Source organism: Mustela nivalis (assembly GCF_964662115.1).
Source record: "Mustela nivalis genome assembly, chromosome: 5".
Classification (NCBI taxonomy): domain Eukaryota; kingdom Metazoa; phylum Chordata; class Mammalia; order Carnivora; family Mustelidae; genus Mustela; species Mustela nivalis.
In genome coordinates, this window is record NC_139024.1 from 116,416,820 (window position 1) to 116,429,494 (window position 12,675).

General features: G+C 44.7%; 1 protein-coding gene across 1 annotated transcript in view; it reads left to right on the forward strand.

Moving 5' to 3' along the window:
* TCP11 (t-complex 11) overlaps positions 1–12,675 on the forward strand; it is a 138,956-nt gene that overhangs the window by 105,629 nt on the left and 20,652 nt on the right. The gene's annotated exons all lie outside the window — the stretch shown is intronic.

Sequence of the window (12,675 nt, forward strand, 5' to 3'; positions counted from 1 at the left end):
CCTTTGGCTCAGATCATGATCCCAGGGTCCTAGAATGGAGCCCCACATTGGGCTCCCTGCCTGTTTCTCCCTCTCCATCTGTTTGCAGCTCCCCCTGCTTGTTCTCCCCTCCCCCCTTTCTGTTAAATAACTAACTAAAATCTTTTAAAAAAGAAAAAAACCTATGGCTAAAATCATATCTAATAGTGAGACTGATTGCTTTCCCTCTAAGATGAAGAGCAAGATAAAGGATACTACTCACATCACTTCTATTCAATATAGTATTAGAGGTTTTAGCCTATGCAATGAGGCAAGAAAAAAATAGGCATTTATATTGGGAAGGAAGAAGTAAAACTGTCTTTATTTAAGCATGATCTTTAAAGAAAAACTGATAAACCAGACTTAATCAAAATCAAAAACTTCTGCACTATGAGAGACTTCTGCTATTAGGAGAACGAAAACCCGGGGTGCCTGAGTGGCGCAGTCATTTAAGTGGCTGCCTTTAGCTCAGGTCATGATCACAGGGTCCTGGGATCAAGCCCTGCATCAGGCTCCCTGCTCGATGGAGAGCCTGCTTCTCTCTCTCTCCCTCTGTCTGCCGCTCTGTCTACTTGTGCGCTCTCTCTCTCTCTCTGTTAAATAAATAAAATCTTTAGGAGAATGAAAAGCCAAAGACTTGGAGAAAAATTTATGCAAATCATTTAGCTGATAAAGAAGTTGTAAAGAGCTGTAAATATGTAAAGAGCTCTTATAACTCAATAATAAGAAAACAACCCAATTTTTAAAACAAGCAAAAGCTTTGAATGGACACTTCACCAAAGGAGACATCCAGGTGATAAATAAGCACAGGAAAAGATGCTCAACATTATTAGCCATCAAGGAAGGCAAATTAAAACCACAGTGAGAAACCATTACCTACACTATTTAGAACAGATTTTAAAAAAAGAGAGAGATGAACAATACCAAGTATTGGTAAGAATGGGGGATAATGGAAACTTCTGTGTACACTGCTGGTGGAAGTGTTAAATGAGACAGCTGCCCTGGAGAAATGTTTGTTAGTTTCTTATAAAGTTAAACTTACCATTTAATCGAGCAACTCCACTCTTAGGTATTTACCCAAGAGAGAAATAAAAACATATATCCACAAAAAGACAGGCTGGGATATTTATGGGAGCTTTATTCATTATAGAAAAAACTAGAAATAACCTAAATATCCATCGTAGATAAATAGATAAATACACTGCGGTATATTCTTACAGTGGACTACTGCTCTGCAACAAAAGGGAAAAAACTACCCATAAGTGCCACAAAACTGATGAATCACATAGACGTTATGCTGAGTCACAGACACAAAAGACTAGTGTTATGGACTGAATTGTGTCCCCAAATTCATATGTTGAAGCGCTAACCAACATGACCATATTTGGAGACAGGGACTTTTAAAGAAGTAATTAAAGTTGAGTAAGGTCATAAGGATTATAGGAACCTAATCCAGTAGGACTGGTGTCCTTAAAAAAAGAGGGAGAGACACTAGTGATGTGCCCACACAAAGAAAAGGCCATATAGGGACACGGTGAGCAGGCAGCCATCTGCAGCCAAAGAGAGAGGCCTCAGGAGAAACCAAACCTGTCAACACCTTGAGCTTGGTCTTCCAGCCTCTAGAACTGTGAGAAAATAAATTTCTGTTGTGTAAGCCTCCCAGTCTCTGGTATTAGATGGCAGCCCCCAGATACCTTTGCCCTCCATGTGTTTCTCCCCCAGCCATTCCTTCTGGAACCTCTGTTCTCCCAGAAGCCTTGAAAGTGTGCCTTCCTCATACTGTACCCCCTAATAATACTTTTAAATAAAGAAACATTTTAAAAAGTGGCTTGGTCAGTTGGTGGCTTAGTCAGTTGGGCATCCAACTCTTGATTTCTGCTGGGGTCATGATCCCAGGGTCAGGAGTTAGAGCCCCAGGGCTCCACGATCAGCAAGGAGGCTGCTTGAGAATCTCTTCCCTTCTGGCCCTCCCCTTCTTGCGCCTGTGCACACACACTCTCTCTCTCTGAAATAAATAAATCTTAAAAAAAAAAAAAAGTGTCAGAACACCTGGGTGGCCCAGCTGAGAGTCGGACTCTTGATTTCAGCTGAGATCATATTCTTGGGGTGGTGGGATGGAGTACCACCTCCTGCTGGAGCCTGGTTAAGATTCTCTCTCCCTCTCCCTCTGCTCCCCCCCACCCTGCTCGGACAGTCTCTTTTAAATAAATAAATAAATGTAACTAATACAATTATATAACTACATTTACATGAAGTTTTAGAACAGGTAAAACTAATCTATAGTGACAGAGACTAGATCAATGGTTACCTGGGGCCTGGGAGGAGATGGGTATTGACTGAAAATGGACTCAAAGAAATTTTGGATATAATGAAGGTATTCTGTTTGACTGTGGTGGTGGTGGTGGTTATTTGGTACATAATTTGTCAAAACTCATTAAACTAGGGACGTCTGGGTGGGTCAGTCATTGAGCATCTGCCTTCAGCTTGGGTCATGATCCCAGGCTCCTGGAATGGAGTCCCACATTGGGTTCCCTGGTCGGCGGGGAGTCTGCTTTCCCTCTCCTACTCCCCCTGCTCATGTTCCTGCTCTTACACACACTCTCTCTCTCTGTCAAATAAATAAATAAATACCCCCCAAACTCATTGAACTGTGTACTTAGTTGGCACATTTTATCCATGAAAATTATACCTCAATAAAGTTTATTTTATTTATTTTAAAGATTTATTTATTTGAGCGGTGCCTGGATGGCTCAGTCATTAAGCATTTGCCTTCCGCTTGGGTCATGATCCTGGGGTCCTGGGATCGAGCCCTGCATTGGGCTCCCTCCTTGGTGGGAAGCCTGCTTCTCCCTCTCCCACTCCCCTTGCTTGTATTCCCTTTCTTGCTGTCTCTCTCTCTGTCAAATTAATAAATAAAATCTTTAAAAAACAACAAAGATTTATTTATTTGAGAGAGAGTGCCTGAGCAAGTGGGGGGAAAGGGCGGGGGAGAGGGAGAGAATCTCAAGCAGACTCCCTGCTGAGTGTAGAGTCCAACATAGGGTTTGATCTCACCACCCTGAGATCATGAACTGAACTGAAGTCAAGAGCCACCCAGGTGCCCCTCAATAAAGTTGATTTTGAATAAAATATTACATAAAAAGTACATACAAGAACACTTGAATACAATGTGTGGGGATGTACATACCAATGCTTCATATCTTTCATTTTGCAATTTTGGATTTTTAGAAATGTGTATCCCCAGCAAGGGAAGCGGTGGATAGTCTCAGCCCTAGGTTCAAAGAGGGATGCAGATGGAGCTCTCCATTCTAAAGGCAGAAAGAGTTAGAACAATGTATTTTCTATAATTTAGTAATGAAAAATGGCCAACAATAAACATTAACCAACATTCAGAGATATTTTGTAACTTAAATTTCTAATGTATAATTGTATATCTTTCTTACTAAGTCCCCATTTCTATCTTCAACAGATGCTGGTTTTATTTAGCCCGGGAGTGAGTGCTTCCTGGTGTCTTGTTCTCTAGCTTGGTCTGGGCACTGCATCAAAGCCCCTCTGGGATGCTTGCCTAAGGGAGACTGAAGGCTCCCACAGCAGGGACTAAAGCGTGTCTGCCCTAATTAAGAGGGAAAATTACCATTAACCTAACACAGCAACCCTTGCTTCTTTTTTCACTAGAGAGTAGAAAGGAGAGAGGGGCGCCCTGCTGGATCTATTGGTGGAGCTGGGGCTGTGACTTGGTCTCCCTGGCTTAAGTTCGTGCCCCACAAGGGGTGTAGGAATTACTTAAAAATAAATTTTTTTAATTAAAAAAAAAGAAAGAAAAGAGAGAGAAGACTTGGAATAGTGATTTTTTAAAAAGATTTTATTTATTTATTTGACAGAGATCACAAGTAGGCAGAGAGGCAGACAGAGAGAGAGAGGAGGAAGCAGGCTCCCTTCCGAGCAGAGAGCCCGATGCGGGACTCGATCCCAGGACCCCGAGATCATGACCTGAGCCGAAGGCAGCGGCTTAACCCACTGAGCCACCCAGGCGCCCCTGGAATAGTGATTTTAAAAGTGTTTTCCAGCTTTAGTATTTTTTGAGTCCATTTTATTGTTTTTTCATTACTCTTCTCATGTACTCATTCACCTACATAGAGTTATGTCTCAGTGCTAAATTCTGTAATAAGGGCTGGGGATGCACCACGTAAGGAGAGAGACATGATTTGTGCCTTCATACTGCTCACATTCCAGTGGGAGTTGGGGGCTGTCAGCACCCCAAATCACACTGACTTAATAAATGTATTGGCTTGATGCTGGGGAACCTTAGGCAGGAGGCTGGGCTGCGAGGGTTCCCTGTGACTGAGTAGTGAGGCTGGTACTGACACAGTCTCTGGAGACAGTTCTTGCTCCCACCACAGCCCCACAAAGTGGAGGCGAAACACCCTCCCTCCCAGACTGAAGCAGGCAAGTAGACTCTCCCTGACCTCTTATTGTGCCTCATTGGCCAGATTTGTGTCACGTGCTCTCTCTGGACCAATCACCATAAGGGAGAGGGGGGATTACCCATGAACCTATCAGGGTGCTCCTTGGAGGTGAATGTGGCTGGACCTCTCTGGGCTTGTCTCGGGGTCCAGAAAGTAGACTCACTGCTTTATTCTAATTGGGTCAAATTAACTCAAATAGGCACATTGTAAACTTAAACATTGGTTCCAGGCAGCTGACAACCCTTTAGCAACTTACGGAAGCATTGACTTCAAATACTGGGCTCAACTACAAGCTAATTCAAGGGAGTGAATCTTAGACAAAACATTCCAGAAATGTCCAGTGGTTTCGCTATGTGACTGTTGAGGGGCAGTCAGGAAAGACTGAGTTTGCTGGGGCTGGGTCCAGAAACACACAGCTTGGCTTTGAGTTCCCTATCATGACCCTTTCCAGCTGGTGTTAAATCCCTTAAGCCCGTGGCTCTCCTATGAAATGGGCATCCTCTTGGTGGATTTGCGAAAGGACTAAATGAGATAATGTGGGTGATGCCTCTTCATACAGTGCCTCGCTCACAGTAAGCGCTCAGTGTTACTGTTGAACGCGTGTGGAGCCAGACCAGTTGATAGCATCACTAGATACACCTGGATGCTTCTCTGTTTCTGACCCACATCTTTATCTCATCAATTTTACATCACCATTGATCAAGAATAGGACCACTATTTGCAGGTATTTGCCAAGGTTCTGTCTTTCACCTGTATTGCTTTTCTCTTATTTTCCTCCACCTCCCCTTTTAGGAGGTTGTGTGAAAGACTGGTCAAGGGGTGCCTGGGTGACTCAGATGGTTAAGCATCTGCCTTTGGCTCAGGTCCTGATCTCAGTGTCCATGGGATTGAGAGCCCCACTTCTTGCTCAGCGGGAATCTGCTTTTCCCTCTCCTTCTGCCTCTTCCCTCCCCTCTCTGCTCCCGCACCCCACCCCCAATAAATAAATAAAATCTAAAAAAGAAAAGACTGGTCAAAGGCTCTGAGGTCAGACTCTCAGGGTTCAAGTCTGGGTACTACCACTTCTTCCTTGTGTGACAGTGACCTTGAGCGGGATACATCTATACAGCAGGTGTACAAACTGTATCTTTTAACGACATTATAAGGGTGTTGTGAGAATAGTAATAGCACATCCATGTGAACGGCTCCCCGAGGGCCTGCCACATACTCAGCATTTGATGTGTGTTGTTTGGCATTATTAAGACTATTTCATCAACCATGACTCCAGACTCTATTGTTATCTATTTGTCTCAGTCTCACTCCTTGATTCCAGCTGCTTATTCCTTGCCTACCTGCCGAATATTTTCTCATGAAAATCCAACCAAAACTTTATTCTCAATCCATCCTAAAACACACCTACAGTACTTCTGTCCACTCTTCTCGTTCCCCAACTGTCTTCCCCTACATCCCTGCTGCCGTTCCTCCATTGATGTCAGCACTGATGGGAAACGAAGGACTTGGATTCCTAGTTCAAGAATTCCAAATATCAGAAAGCCTTGTTTCTCTCTCTTCCTGTAAGTTCTCATAGTTGGAGGGCCCTCCCACCCAGGTTGAGGGAAATGAGGACAGAGCTGTAAAGGGACTTGCCCAAGGTCACCAGCAAGTGGGCAGCAGAAGGAATTCAACTCTCCTGCTTTTGAGGTGATTCCTCTCTCCCCACCCCCCCAACCCGTGGCTGTTTCTCTGTGCCACAAAACCACTTTGCCCCAGTTGCCCTAGGGGCCCTGGCAAACTCACAGTTCCCAGGGTTGGGAAGGCGAGGCTGGGGGTCCCCAAGTAGTTCTTGAAACAATTAAAAATCAGATTTCATAAGCCAAGTCTCCTGTTACCCTGAGCTGTGTGTTGGGAAGGGGGCAGGCAGAGTGTGGTGGGGGTGGGGGGTGAGGGGAAGCTCCTTTGAGAATTTCTAAGCATTGTGAACAAAGCAAACCCCAAACTCTAGGATGTGAATCATTCTGAGTGTGCTTCTGTCAGCCACCAATGGGTACAAGAAATGTAAATTCTGCAGGGGTTGTGAGTGGTTTCACCTGTGTTTTTCAGGGTTAGAAATTCCAAGCATGGAGTTTGTGGGTGCCCAAGGAAGCCCTCCATGTCTCTTCCTACAGTCCTACCTCTCTTAGCCCTGACTGATCTTTGGTAGGTAAGGCAGAAGCTGACAGGTGCTCAGCAGGCGTAGGCCCCAGACACCAGAACAGCCACTGGATTCATCATGTTCCTACTTCCTCAGACTATTGAAGTCAGAAAATTCTTGCCATTCCTGAGCTGGTAAGGGAGACTCAGACCCAGTGACCTCCTTTTGTTCCTGCTGAGGGCTGCAGCCCCTCGCCAGTTTCTCCCTCTGTCTGGGACTGACTCCTGCTTCAGCTCTGCCCGGGTTGGCGGAGGAAAGGGGAGCAGGAAGCAGCAGCGGGAAGAGTGTACAAGGTGAAAAGAGGGTGGCCACACTTTCTCCATTCTCCCACCACACCAGGGGAAGGAAATGAAAGGCCCAAAGTAAAGCTGAAGTTTAAAACAATCCCCTGTTCATAGACACAGAAACTGGGATTGAGGTTCTCGTGGGTTGTGAAGGAGGGGTGTTGGGAGGAGGAGCGGGGGAGTTATTGTTTAATGGGGAGAGTTTTTTTGTGGCAGATGATGAAAGGTTTTGGCTATAGATAGTGGTGATGGTTACACAACATTGTGAATTTAGTTTATTTAATGCCACTGAATTGTACCCTCACAAATTGTTAAAATGGTGAATATTATGCTATGTATTTTGCCTCAATTAAAAAAAATCTACAATAATTTTTCTTTTCAAAGCCCCGTTCTCTGCATTTCTTTTGAAACTGACTTCAAATAGACTGGCCTTCAAATCTATGCTGGATTTTTTGCCGGGAGATTATTATACTTTGCTTTAGGCTGGTGGTTCTAGAGAATTATGGATGACAGGAATGATTGAAACTGATTTACTTCTCAAGTGTTGGAGATTCCTTCATCCCTACCCAATAATGTCTATTCAGGAAGAGCTTGTCTTGACCAAAGACAGGAAAATAAAAGAAAATGTACAGGCCACCATCTAGAGTGGGCCTGGTGAAGAAAATCTCCTATGTGAAATCTCAGATTTGGAAAACAAATTGGTGGCTGATGATTTGCCTTACAAAAGACTGATTCACTTAACAAAAGAGTTTACTCAAAGGTTCCTTTAAGAAGTTAGCCCCCTGGTGCATTTAATGATATTATTGGATTAAAAAAAAAAAAGCCATCCGACCATTCAAGGACACTGCACTGTAAATACGTGAATGCATTGTATTGTGTTGTAAGAGTGGGAATAAAAGAGTCAGGACTCTTTGACAAATGGACCATTTTGGCCCAAAGTAACACAAGGGGGTGGGGTGGGAGGGCAGTAAGACGAGTTTTCTTGGCCTAAAATCTGGGCTGCTTTCTGAAAAGGCTTTGGGAGTTTGTGATTTATTTAAGACTGGCTAAGCCCAAGGCCTGCTATGTGTCCATTTTGAGAACTTATGGTCAAAGTTTCTACCTCTGCCCATGCTGACCGCCCCCATCACCTGCCCTCATCATAAGGGCTCTCAGGTGTGTGAGCACAGCTCTGTCCTACGATGGCAGAAAAATATCTCTGTTGCCAGAAAGTGGATTCTCTCTGGTGATGAAGAATGATCCTTATTTATGTCTGCATAGGTACATTCTGGGGCCCATAAAGGTTTAATTGTCCCTCTAACTAGTTTTTAAAAAAAAAACCACAAAGAGGCTGCCAGCTTTCCCCAGAGTTTAAAACCAACTGAATGCGGTTCTGTGGAAACTGCTTTAAGTGTGTAACTCGCGCCGTGTCCTGGGGCACAAGGCGGGATTGTTTTGGGGAGTCGAAAGACGCAGCTCTTAGGAGGACTTTTAAAGTCAGTTTTTGTGGCTTTGGGCTGCTGCTGACCCTGGCTTGCTCTGCAGAAAGAGAGAAAGAGAGAGAGAGAGAGAGACTTTCTCTCTCTCTCTCTCTCTCTCTCTCTGGCAGTCTACTTCTGGAAGTTACTCCCAGGCTGCCACTGCCCCCTATCGCCACCTTCCGGTTCAGGGTCGGGGGAGGCGGGGGGAAGCTCCCTGTCAAAGGACCCTGAACACCCTTCCTTCTCTCTCAGACATCGTCTTTGAGGGTTTAAAAGACTCCCAGGACAGAGGAGATGGAAAGAGGGGAAACGTGTCTGAGACAAAAAGAGAAAGACAGGCGCTGGTAACTGAAACTGGGTCCAGAGAGACACAGTTTGCCGGGCCTCTCCAGTGTGTGGGGGGAGCAGTAGCTCATTCTTACGGGTCCTCCATGCAGCTGCACGCCAGTATGTGCCCATTTGCTCAGGCTACCCTTAGGGACTGCCCATCCACTATGTTCCAGCCACAGTGGTAAATGAAATGCAGACCGTGCCTGCTCTCAGGGAGCCTACAGTCCGGCGGTAGAGTTCCACACTGAATAAAGTTAATTATGCCAACAAGCATATAATTACAAGCTGTGGTGAAGGCTACGAAGACAACATAGGGGGTGCTGAGAGAAGCGAATGAGGTTCATAGACGTTTCCCTGAGGAGGTTAGACCTTGCAAGCTGGACTTGAAGAATGAGAGGGAGTGAGGTAGGAGGGGAAGGAGAGGAAGGGGAAGGATCCCAGAGGGAAGGAACAGCACATGCAAAGACCCCAGGGCAGGAAGAAACAAGGACCTCTTAGGTATCGCTGGTAGAGTGAGATGTGGCTAACCAAGCTGGATGTTTAAGCGGCTGCCAGAATCTTCTTTGTCCTCTCTTTGAGCCCCCTTTCCTTAAAAGACTTGTAAAGGGTTCTCCATCCATAACACTTCACTTTGAGCTACAAAGGGCTATGTCCAGACTGCCCCCAGATTACCGAAACCTTTCTCCTACTCTTTGATTCTATGAAGAAAACACATTTATCAAAAGACTAAAGCAAATAGTTTTGACGTGCAGTTCTGTACCATAAGGGAGGCTATAATGAAATCAGTCCCAGTTTACATGACTCCAAATGGTTTCATTTAAATGTCCCACCCTGTATTTACGTGTCCCTACCACTCTGACTGTAGTTTATCTTCCAGTATAGTCTACTGAACTTGCAAGCTTGGCCTCTGTGTAATTCCGCCTCTTACTTTTTCCATTCCATGGCCTGTCATTTACATTTTTCTTTAGAAATACAAATATTTATTTACAGTATTAGTTTTTACTCTTGCTTAGCCCTATATGTTATAGAGTACACCGACTGTGATATGGGTTCTAGTCCTACATTTTTCCATAAACTGGTGGTGACCTTAGCCAAGTCATTTAACCTCACGAGCCTAAGATGATTTGTAAGATGAGATGTTTTTCATTTCCGTTATTTTGTTTCATAAAATTAGCGGATCCATATTCAGGATTCCTCTTAGATTCTGTACCTCTTACAGTCATCCAGGAGTATTTTTCTTACATTTTTGTCTTTATCAACCCCTCTTTCAGAATGTCTTTGTGGGTAGGACCAACTCTCTGCATAATTGTTTTTGTATGGTAGTGTACCCAGGGTAGTATTTAGCAAATGAAAACAGAGCATACTGTTGGGCTTGGGTTAAAGCTCACATATGTGGGGAAGTGGTTGAGCAGGAACATTCTAGCTGCAGGCCAGAGATTCCCTTGGACCGCTTCTCAGTCTGCGGTGTATGAACCCATAGGGGTATATGGAGGTGTACCAGTGAGTATAGGAAAACCTTCTTTCTGGAACAAGAATTCTACTCAAAAGATTTGAGGATAGAAAATTGACTTTAGTATTGAGGCAAATATGGATATGTTGTGAATAGAAGATAAAAGTGATGATTTTTTAAATATTTATTTATTTGAGATATAGAGTGAGAGAGAGCAGGAGTTGGGGGGAGTGGAGGACAGAGGGAGAGAGAGAAGCAGACTTCCTGCTGAGCAGGGAGCCAGGATGCAGGGCTCCATCCCAGGACCCCAGGATCATGATCTGAGCCCAAAGCCGACAGTCAACCGACTGAGCCACCCAGCACCCCAAAATTCAGATGATATTTTAATATAAAAGGAGAACCCAGGGCTGTACAGCTTGGGGCACACTGCAACGTGAGAGGAAATGGGGCTTTTACCTCTGTCCTTGGGTTGCTCGAGAAACACTTGTCTTGTGGGTCTTTTGAGATATGTACACTTTCACAGGGTAAAGGTGTTAACTCAGTCAGGAAAGGCATTCCCAATAAATAGTGGACATGTGTGGAAAATCCAATTTCACCCATTAGGAGAGTTTAAAGCAGGTCCCGAGGTTTAGAGGGAACCAGGCTGAACAAAGGATCCCCTCCAAACACAAATCAGTTACACAGTCTTGCTTAGGATCCTGGCTAAAGGCTGGGTTTGAAATGATCCAAACATCTGGAAGATCTCTCATCCTTTCTCTGACGGTCCTGTATTTCTTCTCATTTGTACCCCCAGCTCTTGCACTTTCTATACCATTTTATGTCAGTTATATTTTCTTGTATATACAGCTTCTCAGCTAGAAGACAGAGAGATCGGGTGAATTAAGAAAAAGTATAGGATTGAGCATCAAGTCCTTGCTTGCCAAGTGACTTTTGGTACTCCCAGAAGCCTCTCTAATTCACAGTTCGCTCATCTATTAAATGATGCAAAATAACACCCGCCTGGCCTACTGAACAGGTAGGATTGTGTCCACAGCATATGGATTTGCAATGTAAAAACATTTCGTAAATCATTAAACCAAAATCAGTTATCATTAACTAAGACCCCAAAGGGAAGGAGGGCATATCTCTTGAATCATCTTTCTATTCCCCTCAACTTTTAACTTTGGCTAGTTGGTTCTGATAACTATAGTGATAAAGATCATGAAATGCTGTCCCCAGGCTGACCCTGGGAAAACTCCAATTCTGTCTTTCTTTTCCACCCCCATCCTTTACTCCTTTTCTGGCTTCAGTCCCCACCCCCACAAGCTCCCACCTGCTATTTCTTCCCACTGCCCCTTCCAGAGAATTTGGGTATTAAGAGGACATATACATATACATAGGCTGTGTAACATATATGAATGAACTGCTGGAGGTAATTTCAGGCATCAGCAGGGGAAGTTTTATGGCAATGCCATTTTCGTGGACAAATGAACTGGTGTCATTCTGGAAAATTCCACCCAAACAGAACTTTTTGTTTGTTTTGAGACCCAGCCTAAAAATCTCTCTTGTAATAATGAATAATTACATTTTCATGGACCTCTTTGCTTAAGTCAGATAATTACTCTTCCTTCTCAGTTTGGGGTGAAGGCCAGCCTGCATAGTTAACATCTCTGAGGGAAATACCAGGAAAGGTTAGGAGGGGTAATGGGCAGGTTGAATATGTACTGGATTAAGAACGCTTCAGCTAAACAGTAACTTTACTAGGCTGTTCCCCTCATATCTGCCTTGACCTCAGGGTAGAGTAGACTTTTTTTTCCCCCTAAGATTTATTTATTTGTTGGTGAGAGAGAGAAAGGGAGCAAGCACAAGCAGGGGGAGTGGCAGGCGGAGGGAGAACCAGGCTGCATGCTGAGCAAGGTGCCAGTCGTGAGACTCCATTCCAGAACCCTGGAATCATGACCTTAACTGAAGCCTACCCTTAACCAACTGAGCCGCCAAGGCGCCCCTAGAGGAGACTTTAAAAAAAAAAATTAATTTGACAGAGCGAGAGAGAAACAGAAGCAGCACAGGGAGAGGGAGCAGCACTGGGAGAGGGAGAAGCAGAAGGAGAAAGAGGGAACCCCATGCAGGACCAATCCCAGGACACCCCAATGATGACCAAGCCGAAAGCAGACGGTTAACCCGCTGAGCCGCTCAGGCGCCCCTAGAGTAGACTTTCTTAGCAGAAATGTATCAGCCCCCCCCCCCCCCCCCCCGCTTGCTCAGTAGGTAGAGCACACATCTCACACACAACACTTGATCTCTGGGGCAGTAGTTCGAGCTTCATGTTAGGCATATTGAGGCGGGGAGGAAGGGAGGGAGGAACGAAGGGAGGCGGGAAGGATTAAGGGAGGAAGGCAGGAAGGAAGTGTTCTTATGCGTCTTCGTAATTTTCCCTTTCAAAACACATGGGTTGTGCAAGAAGAATCCACATCCCACACTAACAAGGCAAGGGTTATAATAACTTGATTTCTTACAG